This window comes from Panthera pardus, unplaced genomic scaffold (genome assembly GCF_024362965.1).
Source record: "Panthera pardus isolate Hobbes unplaced genomic scaffold, ASM2436296v1 HiC_scaffold_19, whole genome shotgun sequence".
Lineage (NCBI taxonomy): Eukaryota > Metazoa > Chordata > Mammalia > Carnivora > Felidae > Panthera > Panthera pardus.
Window position 1 is genome coordinate 9140984 of NW_026526754.1, and position 12209 is coordinate 9153192.

The following is a 12209-nucleotide window of genomic DNA, read 5'->3' on the forward strand; positions in this document are numbered from 1 at the left end:
AAGTGGGGAGGGAGGGGAGGGAAGGAGAGAGGCAGGCGGTGGGCAGATGGCTGTGTGCTTTGTCGGAAAGACGACGAAGGGTCTAGAGCAGCCGTCTGATGTGATGTCATTTGCAGTTTGGGAACGGGCCTCCTGGAGAGAAGCACATTTGGAGAGAGCGAGAGCGAGCGGAAGTGGAGGCAGCGCGAGGCCGGTCGTGGGGGCCAGGTGAGGGGGGGGCGGGGATGGCGGCTCAGGCCTCTCGGTGGCGCTCCAGTCGGAGAGAGGAGGAGGCTGTTTTCCAGGTGAACGCACGGGGTGCATAGTATAATGCACGGGGTGCATAGTATAACGTTAAGACTCCATGGAAACTTAAGTTTAATATGTTTTCGAAGGGCCAGGGCTATGTTGTTCTCGCTCTTGGCCAGTCCAAGGCTTCCTGTTCGTGCCCTTCCAGGAAAAACAATGACAAAGATACAAATCCTCCAGAAGAGAAAGTTGCTTGGCTGTTCTTGTCTCCAGAATGTCAATGTGCTTGGCAGGCAAGAGGAGGGGAAGGACAGCGGATATGTATTAAGTGCGGACTGCATACCTTGATCTCATTATCCAAGAACCCTGCAAGCCTCACCTTTTTTTTTTTTTTTTTTTTTTGAGATGAGGAAACAAGTTCAGAGAGGTTAGTTTAATTGTCCAAGGTCACATAGCTAACAAGTGACAGGGCTGGGATCCAAACCCAGGTCTGAGTCCAGTTCCTTCCACATCGGGCCTTGGGCTGGCGAGACCAGGTGAGCACACTGAGTAGGCCTGAATGGCCCCGAGGCTCCCCAGGGTTTTAGCTACTCCTCGGGTGAAAGCTGGTCTCTGTTGGGGGTCTGCTGACTTTTCCAGACCCTGGGGGTGTGCTGGGTGCAGTGATGTGGAAGAGTCATGTTTTAAGACAGTCCCAATGGTCGGAAGATTTCCCAATGCCAGCGAATCTAGTAAAGACAGAAGGAGTTTGGGTCTTGAGACAAGCTCATTAGCACTCATTCCGTTTGGGTGAAATCAATTAGGGCTAACTGGAAGGTACAGCCTCTGCTCTCTGTTGACTCTTGAAATGAGAGACTGATGGTGGTGGCTACCAGTTATCACGGAGGCATGCTCAGGGGCAAAGACTCTGATGACAGAGTCTAGGCTGTGAATCCTGCCCCTGCTGCTCTGTGGCCAGTTGCTTGGTAGGAGGACTCCGCAGTGTTCTGGAGGGTGACTGTGTCACCTAAGACCCCTGTGGGTCTCAGGCAACTCAGAACGGACTGGGCCTTGCAGGTTCCACCCGGCCTGACTGCCCAGGCCTGCGCCAGAGAACGACCGGGTGACGTGCCCAGTGACGGCACAAAGGAAGAGCCTCACACCCCGGGTTACACCCAAGGTTACGCAGAGCAGCATGACACTGTGACCTTGTCTTCGGTGCTTTTACCATCTGCTGGGTGCTGCCTACTAGACTACAAGCTCAGTGCGGGAGGCCTTTTCTTCTCTCTTCTTGTTTCCGCTGTGCTTGAGTGGGTTACCTGAGGTTGGCTGACAGATATGTCTGGATCCTCCAGGACTGGACACGTCAGTGGGAGTTAGAAGCCCAGCAAGAGGAAACCAAGGCATTAGGAAGAGTACGTTTTAGGATCGGGTAAAAACTAGCTGCCAGCACAGAGAGGGAAGCCTTGGTTTTCCCATCTGTGGAATGAGGCGATGAGCATGAGGTCGTGCACCTAAGTGCTTAGCAGAATTCTCGGCACATAGCGCCCACCGGAGTGAGTGCATAGCGCTTCTACAACCACCCCCGGCGCCTTGCGTGGTTCTTCATGTCTCCGTGGGAACTTTTACATTTTTTTTGACTGGGACCCACACCACAACCTTCTAATGTGTGTGCATGTCTCTTTAAATATAACCGAACTATAAATTTTGTGAACTAAGACCCTTACTATGTGTGATGAACTTTGACGGTTTGCATTGTGTTCAGTTTTGTTGAAAGAATCCTGAAGGGGCAAAGGGTTACTTTCTGGGGTGACCGACATATTCTGTATTTTGATGAAGGTGGTGGTGGCATGGATGTCTTTGCCCAAAATCGTTGAACTCTGTATTAAAATGGGTGCCTTTTATTGCATGTCAGTTAGATCTCAGTAGATTTGCAACCCTCTAATTTTTATTGAGATACAATTCACATTTCACAAAACTCACCCTTTTAAAGTGGATACTTAAGTGATTTTTAGTATAGTCACAGAGCAACTGTGACCACAGTCCAAGGTCAGAACATTTTCATTACTCCAGAAAGAAGCCCCGTACCCATTAACAGTCACTTCCCATCCCCCCAACCCTAGTCCCTGGCAACCACTAATCTACTTTCTGTCTCTGTGGATTCGCTGGTTTCAGTCTTGCGTGGCCGGGAGAGCAGCCTTTGAAGTTAGACTGGTTACTGGGCCTCTCAGGGGCCACCACTCACCACAACTGGGATTTCTCTATTTGGTCCTGGCACTGGGTGGTGAACTCCAAGAGCATCAGAGACGCTGGCAGATGACTCACACCCTGTGTCCCCACCTCCTTCCTACACAGACCCCAGGCCCGTTCAGTCCTCCGGAAGTGCCCCTTGCTCTCCTGGTGAAGATCTGGACGATGATGCACCAGTGAAGGAGTGGAGAATGGACTTTCCAAAGTCCATGGGCAAACCCATCACAGAAATGCAAAGAAGTAAGTAAGGTCTCAGAAATGTGTCCAGCAAGGTGGGGGTTGGGAGTGGACTTGGAACAGAGGTTGGGCAAGATGAGTAAGTTAAGGGGCTGTTGCCAGCCTCCTGGAGGACGGGGCACCTGGAGGTGGCTCGTGCCCCATGTATCTGGCTCTTTCCCACACCAAGACTCCACCCAGGACTATGGAAACGGTCCTCACTCCCTCCACCCCCACTGCCTTGGAAAGGTGTGGCCAAAGGAACAGCTGAGGAAGGGAGAGGTTGAGAAGCAAAGGGGCTAAGTCTACAAGGGGGGTGGATGGGAGGAAGGGGGGCAAACCCACAGCTGGCTAATGACTGGCACCGGCTCTGCAATTACCTGGAAATGGGTCTGCTACAAGTGCTTTCAAAAGAGACATGGAGTCTTCACAGGGACCACCTGGAGAGGTGAGAGGAAAAAATCCGGGAGCTTTAGAAACCCTTTTTTAAATTCTTACCAATAGGGATGGAGGTAGGACTCCGGTGATGTCTAGGGAATGAGTGCACAAGCCACTTACATAATAAAGTTATCATGTGTGATTGTCTCTAATAAGCCTGGAAGGATTCTCACTAACCTGCCAGTAACCTTCAGGGAAAGGAGTTTCACTGTCTACTTCTTTTTTCTTTTTTTTTAGAATTGTTTGCTGTTTGCATAATTTTTTAAAAAGATATATTTTTACTCTATGTTTAAATAGGTGATACATTCACATAGAAAATCTTCCCATTCTTGCCCTCATCTGCAGAGACACCCTCTCCACATGCTGCAGGTGAGTAATGTTCTTAATTATGTATCTTTCCAGAATTTCTTTATGCGTATTTAAGTAAATTTATATAAAGTTTCTTTTTTTTTTAATAGAGAGCACGTGCAAGTGATGGGAGGGGCAGAGGGGAGAGAGAGAGAGAGAGAGAGAGAGAGAGAGAGAGAGAGAGAATATGAATGAATGAATCTCAAGCAGGCTTCATGGTCAACGCCAAGCCCAAGGTGGGGCTTGGTCTCGTGACTGTGAGATCATGACCTGAGCCAAAATCAGATGTTGGATACTCAACTGACTGAACCACCCAGGTGCCCCTATATAAAGATTCTTAATACAACTTTTTTGAACTCTATCTCTGGGAGGGAAAATTTGAATTCAAACCAATGACTAGACATAAGGACTCTGGAGATTTCCCATAATGAAATATCCACAGGCAGCCACTGGGAATGAGGTTTAGCCCTCCAAAGGGAAGAGAGCATTTAGACATAATATATGTAAAACAAAAGTGATAAATGGTCACGGGCCAAGAAATACAATAAGAAGGAAAATTACTCCAAATCTCTCCACCCCAAAATAACAATAATTAACATTAATTGAACATTATTCTGGACCAGTGATGTCTAATAGAACTTTCTGTGATGACATAAATGTTTCCACACTATCGAAGTAACCATTAGTAACATATGCCTGTTGAGTGCTTGAAATGTGGCTATTGCATTTGAAGAACTGAATTGCTTATTATTATTTTTTTTTAATTAACTTTAACTTAAACATACATAACCCTGGGTGTCTGATGCCTGCTGCAATGGACAGCACAGTTCTACCCCCCGCTGAGTGCGTACGCATGAGTGGAAAGATGTATAAAAAAGGCTGCGGATGCTTGGCATTGCCCAAACACATAATCATGATTACTAATTGATTTAGTAATTCCATTTCTAGGAATTATCTTTAAAAAATGGTTATGACTAGGGTGCCTGGGTGGCTCAGTTGGTTGAGTGTCTGACTTCGGCTCAGGTCATGATCTCACGGTTTGAGAGTTCGAGCCCCGCGTCAGGCTCTGTGCTGACAGCTCAGGGCCTGGAGCCTGCTTCGGATTCTGTGTCTCCCTCTCTCTCTACCCCTCCACCACTCACACTCTGTCTCTCTTTCAAAAATAAATAAACATTAAAAAAATGGTTATGACTTTGTTCAAAACTGAGCTCTGAGAATGTTTATTAATGAAAAACTGGAACGCTGTAGGGAAAGTATTTACTGACATGGGAATATGTTCACAACTGTCTTTTGAGTGAAAGGCAGGTTATAAAGCAGGATGATTTCATTAAAATGTAGATATAAATAGCCTAGAAAGATATATTTCAAATGTCTCAGTACATGGCAGGCACTCATCATATATTTTTATACGAACGAGTGTATGTTAATAAGAGTTAGCACTGGGTGATGAAATTATGAGTGATTTTATATGTGCTTCTGCTCCCTTATTGTATTTTCTCACTTTCTGTGGTGAACACATTGAAAAAAGAATATTTCCTGAACAGGGGTGCCTGGCTGGCTCAGTCAGAAGAGCGTGCTACTCCTTTTTTTTTTTTTTAACATTTTATTTTTTGAGAGACAGACAGAGACAGAGCATGAGCAGGGGAGGGGCAAAGAGAGAGGGAGACACAAAATCCAAAGCAGGCTCCAGGCTCTGAGTTGTCAGCACAGAGCCTGATGTGGGGTTTGAACCTACAGACGGAAGATCATGACCTGAGCCAAATTCAGATGCTCAACCAACTGAGCCACCCAGGGGCTCCGTAGAGCATGCGACTCTTGATTTCAGGGTCGTGAGTTCGAGCGCTACTTTGGATGTAGAGTACTAAAAATAAATTTAAAAATAAACTTAAAAAAATCTGCAGAAAGAAGTATAGTTGCTAAGTAATAATATTTGAGAGCTGGAAGGAATTTTGAGATGAAAGCACATTCGGCTAGTTAAAGGCAGAAACCCAGGTTTCCCGACTACACACAAACAATTTCTAGAGCCAAGGAGAAAAGGTTGCTGGATTGTCTCCTGTTCTGGATTATCCTGGCCAGGACAAACTCTCTCCGTGTGGCAAACCAGGAGTGGATTTAGAGAGGAGAAGACAAAGGGTATTAATGCTCCTCAGCAAGGTATAAAATATCACAAAAAATCTCTCTTAACAAACTATGGGCATTGCAATCTTTGCTCTAGCTGGGCCTGCCTCCCCTGTGTGGGCCCTCTGTTGTGACTCCAGCCGGACACCCTCCAGGACTCCCTATCCGGTCAGCGTGGGGGAGAGAAGTCTCTGTCCCTTGCAGAAGGAAGTTTTCTGGTTGTCCCCATGTTTTGGCTCTTCTTCAAAGCCTATCCTTTTTCAAAATTCTTAGCTGAATCACTAAGTCTCCACCTCAGATGTCCTTTCTTTTTATTCAGCCCGTGCTTTTGGTATTCATGCTCCACATTGAAACTTTATTATGTGAAGTGATTATTACTACCTCAGAGGTCTTAGTTCTGTGACTTAGTCACACTTTTTTTTATCCCACTTTTTTTTTTTAGTACCAGCTAGGTCCTAAGCTCTGGTGAGTACAGAAATGTACAAAAAGTCTTTATCCAAGAGAAGTGAGAACACAGACCCACCAAAAAACCTCTGCAAAAATGTTCACAGCAGCTTTATGTGCAATAGCCAAGACTGGTAGTAACAAATGCCCATGCACAGGAGAACAGATAAATAAATTATGACATAGGCATTTATTGCTTAGCGATACAAATATGGACCAAGGGCTTGAGTAGACATTTCTCCACAGAAAATGTGCAAATGGCCCACGAGCACACGAAAAGATGTTCAACATCACCGATCATCAGGGAAATGAAAGTCAAAACCCTAGTGTGAGACCCCCTCACACCCATCGGGATGGCTCCTGTCAAAATCCCCTAGACAGTTGGAGGTGTCGGCAAGGATGTGGAAAAAGCGGACCCCTGTGCGCCACTGGTGGGAATGTGAAATGCTACGGCCACTATGGAAAATAATAGGGCAGTTTCCCAGTTACTTATGTTCACAAAAGACAAAAGGTGGGAGCAGCACCCTGTCTGCTGATGGATGAACATATAAACTAAACGCGGTAGATGCATATGATGGGATAGTGCTCAGCCTTGACAAGGAAGGAAGTTCTGACACAGGCTGCAACATGGGTGAACCTTGAGGACATTATGATACGTGAAATAAGCCAGCCACAAAAAGCTAAATACTGTATGATCCCATATCTAAAAGAGGTAATAAAGTAGTTGAGGGGTGTGTGGCTGGCTCAGTCGGTAGACGTGCAACTCTTGCTCTTAGGGTTATGAGTTCAAGCCCCATGTTAGGTGTAGAGATTACTAAAAAATTAAAAAAATTAGCTTAAAAAATAAATCAAGTAGTCAAATTCATAGGAACACAAAGTAGAATGGTGGTTACCAGGGGCTGGGGAGAGGGGGGAAAGTTGTTGTTTATGAGGGTAGCGTTTCAGTGTTGCAAGATGAAAACATTCTGGAGATCTGTTGCACAACAGTGTGAATGTGCTTAATGCTACTGACAGTACACTTAAGTATGGTTAAGTTGGTAGATTTTTATGTGTGGGTTGTTTTTTTTTAAAATCACAATTTAAAAAGCTGTCAAGGTCATCAAAAATGAGGAAAGTCTGAGAAACTGTCAGAGACAAGAGGAGCCTGAGGAATATATATGATGACTGAATGCAGTAGAGTGTCCTGGATGGGGTCCTGGGACACAAAGAGACATTAGGTAAGCTGAGGAAATCTGAATCAACTATGGACTTTAGTAAATAATGATACATCAACACTGGTATGTTAATTGTAACAAATGTACCATACTGCGAGATCTTAACAGTAAGGGAAACTAGGGGTGCCTGGGTGGCTGAGTTGGTTTGGCATCTGAATCTTGATCTCAGCTCAGGTCTTGATCTTGGGGTTATAAGTTCAGGTCCTGCCCTAGGCTCCATGTGAGGTTTGAAGCCTACTTAAAAAACAAAACAAAGGGTTCCTGGGTGGCTCAGTAAGTTAAGCATCCGAGTTCAGTTCAGGTCATGATCTCCTGGTTCATGAGTTCGAGCCCTGCATTGGGCTCTCTGTTGTCAGTGCAGGGCCTGCTTTGGATCCTTTGTCCCCTCTCTCCCTGCCTCTCCCCTGCTTGCGCGCGTACACACACACACACTCTCTCTCTCTCTCTCTCTCTCTCTCAAAAATAAAGAAACATTAAAAACAAAACAAAAGAGTAAGGGAAAGCCCGCCTGGGGTATATGGAAACTTTTTTTTGGTACCTTTTGACCACCTTCACCCATTTTGCCAACCAGCCTCCCCCCCCCCGCCCCCCCACAGCTCTGGCAATCACCAATCTGTTTTCTGTATCCATGAGTGTAGTTTTTGTTTCTTTGCTTGTTTGTTTTTAATTTTTATTTATTTTTATTCTCTATACCCAACATAGGGCTCAAACTCACAACCCCTAGATCAAGAGTTGCATGCTCTACTGACTGAGCCAGCCAGGTGCCCCTGTTTGTATCATTTTTTAGATTCCACATATGAGTAAGATTGGACGTAATTTGTCTTTATTTCGTGAAAAAATAGAAAATCTGAAAGACTGATTATTAGAAAAGAGATTAAACCAGTAATCAAAAACCTCCAACAAACAAAAGTCCAGGACTAGATGGCTTCACTGGTGAATCCTACCAGACATTTAAAGAATTAATACCACTTCTTCCCAAACTCTTCTAAAAACAGAAGAGAAAACTCTTCCAAATTCATTTTATGAGGCCAACATTACCCTGATACCGAAACCAGACACGGATGCCACAAGAAAAGAAAAATCCTTGACAAAATATTAGCCAACCAAATCGAATACATGAAAAGGATCCTACGTCATGGTCAACTGGGATTTATTCCAGGGATGCAAGGATGAGTCAACGTATACAAATCCATCAAGAGGATACATCACACTGACAAAGTGAGGGATAGAAGTTATAGGATCATCTAAATGAATGCAGAAAAAGTATTTGATAAAATTCAACATCATATATGATAAAAACAAATGGCGAGTCCAGAGGAAACCATGCCTCCACGTAATAAAGGCCGTATGTTTATCCAGCCAGCAAAAAGAGTGAAATCTTGCCATTGGCAACGACATGGATGGAGCTAGAGAGTATTATGCTAAGTGTAATCAGTCAGTCAGAGAAAGACGAATACCATGTGATTTCACTCATATGTGGAACTTAAGAAATAAGCAAAAGGGAAAAAGAGAGAGAGGCAAACCAAGGAACAGACTCTTAGCTAAGGAGAACAAATTGATGGTTACCAGAGGGGGAGGTGGTTGGAAGGATGGGTGAGATAGGGGATGGGGGTGAAGGAGTGTGCTTGTCCTGAAGAGGACCAGGTGTTTAAAATAAAAACTTAAAAATAAACAAATACATACATGCATGCACGCATGCATACTGTATGTGACAGGCCCGCAGCTAACATCATGCTCAACAGTGAAAGCTGAGAGCTTTTGCTCTAAGGTCAGGAACAAGACAAGAATGCCTACTCTCAACACTTTTATTCAACATGGTATTGAAAGTCCCGGCCTGATTATTTAGGAGACTCTTTGTATTATCTTTATAATTTTCTATAAAGGTAAAACCATTCAACAAAATAAAGACCTTTAAAAAAATAATTCAGGGGGCACCTGGGTGGCTCAGTCAGTTAGCATCAGACTCTTGATCTTGGCTCAGGTCATGATCTCACGGTTCGTGGGTTCGAGCCCCACATCAGGCTCTGCACTGACAGTGTGGAGCCTGCTTGGGATTCTCTCTCTTCCTCTCTGTCTCTGTCTCTGTCTCTGTCTCTGTCTCTCTCTCTCTCTGCCCCTCCTGAGCACACGCATCGTCTCTCAAAACAGACAAACAAAATAAAAAAATAAAAATAATAATTTAGGCTCTGCCTTGGAGGAATGTAGTGGCTGGGGGCATGAACTTGGAGTGGGTTTCCTGGGTTCAAACCCTGGCTGTACCGTGACCTGGCTGTGGGCCCTAGAGAGAGATGTAACCCTCTCGGTGGGACAGTGTCTTCTTCTGGAAAGTAAGTGGTAATACTAGGACCTCCCTCAGGGGGGAGCTGTGAAGACCAAATGAGATACTCCACACAAGTGCTCGGCACCACCCTTGACTCTTCTATAAGAGTAAGAAATCGCAGCAGACAGATCAGTGGCTGAGAGTGCATTTCAGAGCCAGGCAGTCTGGATTCAAATTCTGGTCTCCAGTGTCTATTTATAAATTTGTGGGCCAGTCATTTGGACCGAGCCTCAATTTCCTTAGCTATAAAAAGGGCTGAATAACGCCCACCCACAGGGTTGTTGGGAGGATTGAAGGAGCTCCGTGCACAGGGTGAGCGCTGGCTCAGTGGTTGCTGCTGGAGTTGAGTAGATGTGCAGTAAGAACCCAGGGGAGGAGCAAACAAAACCCGCCCAGGCGTCCACGGAGGCTGCAGAAAGGGGCCCGCTCTGGCTTCTGGGCTGAGGCTGCTGATGGGCTGCTTTGCAGCGCTCCAAGGTCCCATGTGACCTCCTCCCCCACCCCGTGAGGTCCTCCCAGGTCCCCAGCTTTGGAACAAAGCCTCGGCCTGCCGTTCTGCCACTGTTCTCTGTCTGAACTCTGATTAGGCCCTTATCTCAGCTGCTTTGCCCTGCTTGGCTGCCTGTCACATTCAATTCCATTCCAGGCCTTTCATCCTGCCCTGGCCCGAGTGTCCCCGAGTGTGAGGTTGTGGGACATGGGGCCTGGTCTCTATCGTCCTTGATTCCCACAATCCTAAGCACCGGTTCCAGAACACAGCAGCCGCTCAGTTCATGGCGGCTGAAGAAAATAAAATGAGAAGCTAACTCCCAGGCCTTGTTGTAGTTGGTTTTCAAGGCACTGAGAAACACCGGCATACTCCCCCCTCCTCAAAAATACCTCCTGTCTCTGGACTCCCTCAACCCCCAAATTCTACAATTAGAGCTTCATTGCTTTGGCTTAAACCAAATTGGGGACCCCATACTTGATAAAAATGCAACATTCTGTATCATTCAGAATCCTAGCAGGAAGCAGAAGTCACACTCAAAAGGGTTTAACTAAAAAAACAAAATCAGACAGTTAGTGACAGGAGTGTTTACAGTGAAGTGTGCAGGATGGAAGCTGCTGGCAGGGATGGTGAGGCACCCTGGGATGTGCGACAGCAGGCAGCTGGTAGTACCCTAGGGCAGAGGAGCCAAAGGGAGCCTAATGGAAGCTGAGCCTCGGAGGGGCCGCCTTGAGGGAGCATCGATGCCCTGGTGATGCAGACACTGCCCAGTGATGCGAGGCTGCAGCGGGGACTAAATATCTCCTTGTTCCTCTCCTCTTGCCCTCAGATCTCTCTGCAGTGCTCCCCCCCATTCCCCGCCCCACACCATTGGCCACCCGGAAGCCGGAGGGTGAGGGGGCCCAAGGGTCCAGGCTCCCAGGGACAGAGAGCGAGAGAAAATGGATCTGGGCAGAGGGGAGAGGAGCAAACCGAGAACAATAAGCCTTCAGAAGTGACGTGTTTTAATCTTATCAATCGTGTGCAATTCAGCATAAATGACAGCATCCGATCCTTTAAGAAGACGGAGGGGTAAGAGACCAGGGTCCTGAAGATTTAGAAAGAGAAGAGCACCGCTGTTTGGGGAAAGCATATGTCCCCTTACGAAAAAAGGCAAACCTTGCCTGTTTCCTGTGGTGGTTCTAGAATTTCCATATGTCTGTACACTTGTTCATAAGGATGGTAATCTGGGGACGGGTAGGAAACCACCACTGAGCAATCACATGCTCCACTGAGGTCTGAGCAGCTAGGGGTGGTGCTGAGGAGGATTACGGAGCATTAAGTTTCTCCCCCATCTCAGCCATTCCTTGGGCTCCTGCACAAATCTTTGTCATCGCAGGATTTCTGGGAGCCTCAGAGATGCTGAGGTGACCTGTGATCCTGAGTTCTGGGAGAGGTGATCTGGGAGATATCCTTGACCCCAGGAGCCCCCTCACCAGGTCCACCCTGGGACCAGTGGGCCCCACTGTGGGAACTGCCGGGATTTGGGTAGATGGTCTTCAAATCGGTGTCTGGGCAGTAGGGCAAATGGGATCAGTGGCTAAGGCTGTTGGGGAGCGGGGCGGGGAGGGGGGCAATAGAGGAGCTCAGGGGCAGAGGAAGGGAGCCTTAGTGTGGGATGAGGCTCCCTTGGGGCTGAGAAGGGCCAGGGAATCATCAAGGGCCGTGGCACAAAAGTGGGATCCAGGGAGCAGGAGTCTGGGCATCACCCACTGTAGCTTGTTGGGAATAGAGGAACTCGGGCCACACCCCACGCCTCCTGAATCAGGATTTGCATTTTCACCAGATCCCTATGTAATTCTGCTTTGTGTAGTTTGAGAAGCCCTGCTCTGCTGAGCTTGTCTGCTCTTTTCCCCTCAGTGCAGCTGAGCTCTTTCCCCTCAGGGCCTTTTTCATTCAGAAAGTCATTCAACAAATGCTGAGTGACTGGTCCTTGCCTAGTACTGGGATTACAGAAATTAATAGCAGAGAAGCAAGTAGGAAACCGAAACCCAGTATGGAAAATGCTACAGTAAGGATGCCGTCCGTCGTCCGGTGGAGGAGGACCCGCAAGCTATGGTGGGGGTGTGTGGCCAGGGAATGCTTCTTGGAACTGCGTCGCTCCACCCTGCTCCTGACGCACTACTCA

General features: G+C 46.8%; 1 long non-coding RNA gene across 3 annotated transcripts in view; it reads left to right on the forward strand.

The window, feature by feature from the left end:
* Positions 1 to 341: 341 nt before the first annotated feature.
* The window catches only part of LOC109270700 (uncharacterized), a 28913-nt gene continuing 17045 nt past the window's right edge, over positions 342 to 12209 (forward strand). For 2 of the 3 annotated variants that reach the window (XR_002081652.2, XR_008423542.1), the window contains exons 1-2: positions 342 to 2697; positions 3409 to 3480. This is a non-coding gene — a long non-coding RNA (uncharacterized LOC109270700). Of the gene's footprint in view, positions 2698 to 3408; positions 3481 to 8230; positions 8730 to 12209 lie in introns of those variants that run through there. The other variant, XR_008423543.1, reaches the window with a different exon arrangement.